This window comes from Chlorocebus sabaeus, chromosome 21, assembly GCF_047675955.1.
Source record: "Chlorocebus sabaeus isolate Y175 chromosome 21, mChlSab1.0.hap1, whole genome shotgun sequence".
NCBI classification, from domain to species: domain Eukaryota; kingdom Metazoa; phylum Chordata; class Mammalia; order Primates; family Cercopithecidae; genus Chlorocebus; species Chlorocebus sabaeus.
The window spans coordinates 47921235-47928138 of NC_132924.1; the positions used below are offsets into that span (position 1 = coordinate 47921235).

At 38.7% G+C, this 6904-nt stretch overlaps 1 pseudogene; it reads right to left on the reverse strand.

Annotated features, from left to right (window-relative positions):
- Nucleotides 1-5805: 5805 nt before the first annotated feature.
- LOC103226462 (large ribosomal subunit protein eL8 pseudogene) lies at nucleotides 5806-6672 on the reverse strand (annotated as a pseudogene).
- Between the last annotated feature and the right edge of the window lie 232 nt (nucleotides 6673-6904).

Below are 6904 nucleotides of genomic sequence, written 5' to 3' on the forward strand. Positions count from 1 at the left end.
GAGAGAGAGCAAACTCTCTCTGTAGGGAAATGTTTAAAAGAGTGAGAAGAACTCAATATCAATTTAATATCATGTTGTGATACTGAACCAATATTTTTAAATCTTGACTTTAACACCCACAGTGAAAATTGTAGTTAGTACCTAGGTGGTAACAGCTAGGAATCCTTGGCTCTTGGAATTAAGGTTTCCCTCTGAGAATGAAATTAGAACAATTGTCATGAAACCACTGAGATCAGCCATCTATAGAAATAACTGAACTAAAGTAATAATCCATGGCTGAAGAATCTAGAAACATCTAATAATACATTTCCATGACTAGGGTGTTGGGTGGTTGCCATAGCCTGGCTAAGGCTATCATATACTCAATTTTGTTTGACCCTTTCTATTAAAAAAGTATGTTATTACAAGAGAACCTAGAAAAACCAAGAGTGACAGGAAAATCTCTGGTTGTGAAGCAAGGCTAGTTTTGAATGTCCTCATTTTGGCCTGAAGAGTCCATCCTGTTTATTTTTTCTTGCTTACCAAGGAGTTGCCTGACTATTTGCTTACCTTTGTATCCTGGTTAAGACAGGCTATGACCACGACTAGACTGCATCTCTAATAAGTGTTCTCTAATATTTTTAAAGGTTGGATTAAGAGTAAATTTTGGATGAGGAAGGGGATTTGTAGCTTTTGGTCAAACTGGAGAGAGGAAGCTCTGCCTAGATAGGCATCAAACAGGATGTATCTGTGGGCCAAACTCAATGTACAATCTCTGATGGATACTTCTAAACTGAAACAAGAATTTGTTGAGAATCACATTAGTTAAAGAAGACTTTAGAATTTCCCTCCTGCTTCTGTATAAAGGGAGAAAAAAGTTATGTGATGATTAAATTGTGTATGTGTGTGTGTATATATATATGTATGCATATATACCTATATGTATATGTGAATATGTGTGTGTGTGTGTGTGTGTGTGTGTTCCTATTTATATGTTCCCTGGGTAACAACTTTTTAAAAAAAACAGGAATATAGTTTACTCTCTTATTCTAAAGATGATACTAATTTTTATTTTATATCTGGATTTTTATCAAATCAGTTCCTCAAGATAGTTTCTTCAACAGGGAATTTTTGAGCTTGTAAACTTTTCAGGAGATTTTGTACTTTGAAGGTAATAAAATATTATAGGTTAATTTGTGATTCTATTTCAAGTGTTCTCTGAACACTGAACAGAAGCTTTTCGGTTCCTCAGTTCTGAGAGAGCTCATTGATAAAGGTGTGGTTTGCATAATCTTAAAGCCAGGCAACTTCACCAAAGGCAAGCCTTGGACAGACCCTCTAAGGAGTAAAATATGCTTTAGTAGTTGTTGAGAGTATAGATCCTGGGATTTTTCTCACATTTCCTTCCCATCAATCCCCCTTGCAAAGTAAGAACGAAGTGGGGGTAGGAAAGAGGAGACCCTGAGCCCATGCCACCTACAATTGTAGCCTGAGTGACCTCATCAGGATAATTTCCTTCTTCCTACTGCAATGATTGTTTCACAGAATCTACCTCTGAGCCTTGCTTCCCAGGATGTTCTTCTACCAATGGAATTGACTTGGGAATTGGCAATCTTGGACAAAGAAACTTAGCTGGATGTCGCTGAGTGAATGGAGAGAGTTCTCCACTCCTCTAAGACAGCTGGCTACAGCCAGCTATTTCTATCTTTCTGAAAGAGATGGTATGTGGTTATGGATTTTGAAACTACGGGGTCATTTAGGCAGTCTTAGAGTGAAGGTGATGCTATGCAAATCAATGTACTAAGGGGAAAATAAGTATCTTAAATGACACCTTTGAGCTGTTGAGTCAACCCAATATCTAAGGCCCGATCTATCTCTGCATCATCCACATATATAAGCCCATCTCTTTTTGCTTAAGCCAGTTTGAGTTTCATTCTCTGTTTCTTAAAGAAAAAAAAAACAGTAAAATGTAAACTAGTCTCCAGATATTAATGTGGTCTTTTTCTACCATTTTATATTCGGATGAGTGTAGACTGCTTTGCACACATTGAACCTGTGCCCAAATGCCCTTTCCTGTTGTTTAACTTTGGTGAAGAATGGTAATACTTGCTCTCTGTCTTTGTCTTAACGTTATAAGACAATGAAGGTGATTAGGTGTTTAAAGTTAAAAAAGTAAACATCATGAAATCCTTCCATTTGTGACAAAAGGGTTATAAAATATGTTCAAAAGAATACAAGTAACTTCAGCATACCAATAATTGACACTGAAGACTGGTTGAAAATCATTCATAGATAGATATTTGTAAGCGGATTCCCTACAACACAACGACTTTTGTCTCACCTTGAGTATAAACTATTAATTCCTATTTTTTTGTGATTCTTTGAACTATATCATTCTCATTATGGGAAATGTCGCGGAAAAAAAAAAAAAAAAAGGCAGCAAGCCTCTGCATGAAGAACTGTGAAATCCATTCGTGAGTAACAGCAATCAACTCGTTCATCTAACACAGTGCCCACAAGAATGATGCAAAAGTACAAAATGCAGGGAAAACAAGAAAATCTAAAACAGGCCTGGAGGGAATATGCCTTCTAACTTAGTCTGGTGGAAGAGAGGTCAGAGTGGTGCGTCTGGCACTATGACACCAGCAATGGTTTTAGTGGGGATAATTTAGTCTGAGTCTTCATGTCTGGTGCCAGAAAAGCAGCTGGCATCATGAAGGAAATCTATTCTAATGAAGTAGGATAGGAGATATGGTGCCATTTAGCACAGAAAGGTATTGGTTTGCAGTTTCACTATGGAATGAATGCTATGTGGCACCAGCATGCTGTCTGGCACCCAAATGTTGGCTTCTGATTTAAAACAGCTCTTTGTGTCCCTGTAAACAGGGAATTTCAGCGAGAAAAGCCAGAACAACTAAGGTGAAATAAAAGCTTAGGAGAGGCAATCAGTTCATACAACTGACATTTCATTGACTAAGGTATGAAAATTCTTATACGAGGAGCAGAACATGCAAACATTTGACAAATTACATTCTACTGTTGGGAAAACCTTAGTAGTGTCTCCTATCTGACTATATAGTCAGGCAGGGCTCCTTGGGAACCATGGTCTCTGGCCAACTTATAGGTGATTGTTCTATTTTTTCCCATGTTCCCTTCTCCTTCACACCACTATCTCAAGGCAACGGTTTCGTGTATAGAAGAAAACTCTGAAATATTTCACACATTGTATTTACATGCCAAAAAATGGAGTTTTAACAGCTCATTGTAGAATGTTTACAAGTCCAGGATATACACTGAAACAATGAGGAAAAACAAAGGCCAGGGAAAGAAATAATAACGTTTAGAATTATAAGCTAACCAATTCACAAATATAGCCTATCTTTAAATAGAAAAGAAGTGTAAATTATCCTTCCAAGGATTCAATTTTATTTGCATATTACACTTTGACTTCTGTTCGTTCATTCTCATTTTAACTAATCTCCTCTCTCTGGATGAATTCTTGTTCTTAGCTGTTTCATGCACTTTTCTCTCTGTTGTTTTCAATAGGCTCATATTTAGATGTTGATTTCAGGCTGGACACAGTGGCTCAGGCCTGTAATCCCGGCTGGGAGACCGAGGAGGTTGGATCACGAGGTCAGGAGTTTGAGATCAGCCTGGCCAACATAGTGAAACCCCATCTGTACTGAAAATACAAAAAATTTGCCAGGCGTGGTGACAGGTGCCTATAATCCCAGCTACTTGGGAGGCTGAGGCAGGTGAATTGCTTAAACCCAGAAGGCGGAGGTTGCAGTGAGCCGAGATCATGTCACTGTACTCCAGCCTGGATGACAGTGTGAGACTCCATCTCAAAAGACCAAAAAAAAAAAAAAAAAAAAAAAAAAGTTGATTTCAATAATGAAAAGGTACCATAAGGTAGCTCCAAGTCCCTGGAAGTTGCTGAGAAGGTATCAGTTTAAGTTTAGTGATTTATTTCTTTAAAAGTAATAAGTAATTTCTGGCCGGGTGCGGTGGCTCACGCCTGTAATCCCAGCAATTTGGGAGGCCAAGGAGGGCAGATCACAAGGTCAGGAGATCGAGACCATCCTGGCTAACACGGTGAAACCCCATCTCTACTAAAAATACAAAAAACAAACTTAGCCGGGTGTGGTGTCACACACCTGTAGTCCCAGCTAGTCTGTAGGCTGAGGCAGGAGAACCGCTTGAACCCAGGAGCCGGAGGTCGCAGTGAGTCGAGATCGCACCACTGTACTCCAGCCTGGGAGACAGAGTGAGACTTCATCTCAAAAAAAAAAAAAAAAAAAAAAAAAAGGCAGGGTCATAAGTATTTTCTAATAACTAAAAAGGACATGATGAAAGAAAATATTCTTGTTTCTAAAACATTTTGAAGAAAATAATTTATCAGTGATACTGTGTGGCCTTGAAAGATCTAGACTGGAGAAGAAAAAATATAGAAATTAAGACAATTGAATTTATGGAAATAATCAACTGCTAATACAAAATGGGGTTCAGAAAAAGTAATATTTTTCATTTTATAATTCATATAAACATATTATTTAGACCTTTAATAGAATGTCACAGTACACCTTTAAATTAGGTTATATGGTTATTATTATCTCAATATTACTGATGGGAAAACTATTTGAACAAGCCTAAATAGTTCTGTCTAGAATAGAGTTGACATATTTATGTGCTTCTGTTAATGTGTCATGAATTATGCCACCTTTATGTTATCTGATTTGATACTTATAAAAACAACCTCTGAAACCCAGTGGTTTAATCCAATAGAAGATATTTCTTATTTGCATTACATACCCAAAATGGGGTAGTGGGGAAGACTCTGCACATATTCAGAGACCTAGACTGATGGAGGTCCTCAACTTCACATGAGCTGCAACAATCACAACAGAGACAGAGAACAGAGAATTGTCCACTGCCCCTCAGTTGTCCATCCAATATTGACACATGTCATTGGCCAAACCACATGGCCACACATAACTTTAAAGGAGGCAGGGAATTAAAATCTTACTGTGTATTAGGAGGAAATAAAAGTAATAATGTATTTGGAAAAGTCCCCAATGATTACCACAATCCATCACAATCTTTATTATCCTCAGATTACTGATAAAGAGGTTAGGTAACTCAGCAAAGACTATTTACACCTTCCCTGATTTTTCTCTGCGATTCTTATCACTACAGGTCTCTTATGTCCTATTGATAGATGAGAAACATAACTTGATGCAGGTAGAGCTTGAAAACTCTACAACTAATTGCCACATAGGGTTTGTTTGCTTGTTTAAGTGACTTATAATTAAAAACTTAAAATAAATAATAACAACAACACATAGGCACTTTTATTATATTATCTCTTTCAACCTTTATTCTGTAATTACTTTTTACATGTTGGGATTTGAAACTTGGTGATTTTAACTCATAATTTTTATATCCCTGTTACCCTTAGTTGCAAAGAATAATATAAGCGAATGAAAAACTGTCATCAATAGGCTTAAATATGTAACACACATAAGGAATTTGGAAACAAGCAGTTAAAGAGTTAAAAAGTTAAAGGAATTACAGTTGTCCCTTGCTGTCTGTGGGCAGTAGATTACAGGCATTCCAGCAGATACCAAAATCTTTGGATGCTTAATTCCTTTATAGAAAATGTAGTATTTACATATAACCTATGCACATCTTCTTGTATACTTTAAGTCATTTCTAGATTAATTGTAATACCTAATACTATGGGAACAATTGTTAAATGTATTATTTAGATAACAATGTTAAAGAAAAAAATGTGTATACGTGTTCAGTACACATGGAAACATTCACTTTTTTTTTGAAGGAAAATTTGTATTTTAATTATTTTTATGTACAGAAAACTCAACAGTGTACATTTAACCCAGCTTAGTGGCAAGTTCTTTAGCCTTTGCCTTTTCGAGCTTGGCGATACGAGCCACAGACTTGGGACCCAGGACATTGCCGCCCCAGTGACGGCGGATCTCATGATATCTGTCGTTGTAATTGGTCCTGATAGCTTCCACCAGCTTAGCCAAAGCGCCTTTGTCTTCCGAGTTCACCTGTGTGAAGGCGACAGTGGTGCAAGTCTTCCTGTGGACTAGACGGTCCAGTCTGGCCTTCCCCTTGATAATGCAGTAAGGTACCCCCATTTTACGACACAGGGCAGGCAAGAAGACAACCAGCTCGATGGGATCCACGTCGTGTGCAATCACCACCAGCTGAGCTTTCTTGTTCTCCACCAAGGTAGTGACGGTGTTAACTCCTGCTCGAAGGACAGGTGGTCTCTTAGTGGGGACATCCCCTTTGCCAGCAGCTTTCTTCTCGGCCCGGGTCAACAACCTCTGCTTCTTCTCTTGCTTTGTCTCTGGTCTGTACTTGTGGGCCAGCTTAAGCAGCTGAGTAGCTGTTTGGCAGTCCAGGGCCTGGGTGAACTGGTTAATAGCAGGAGGCACTTTCAGCCGCTTATAGAGGATGGCTCTCTGCCGCTGCAACCTGATATAGTGAGGCCATTTCACAAAGCAGGTGAGGTCTCTTTTGGGCTGGATGTCCTGTCCAATGCCAAAATTCTTAGGTGTTTTCTCAAATAGGGGATTCACCACTTTCTTGGCCTCCTGCTTTTTCACCACAGCAGGGGCCAGAGCCACCTTCTTTCTCTTGGCCTTCTTTCCTTTCGGCATCTTGGGCGGCGGGAGGAGCACATTCATTTTTTTGGAACATTTTTGATCTGGGGTTGATTGAATGCAAAGATGCAGAACCTGCAGAAAGGCAGGGCCAACTGTATATTGCTAGAGAAATCCCAAGGCTGACAATCAAAGCATGTTGTTATTCTGCATTTGAAGCAAAATTCATGACTTATCCCTACAGAATCTGGTCTGCTGAAGGACTCAAACCCTCAGAAAGAGAATCTTTC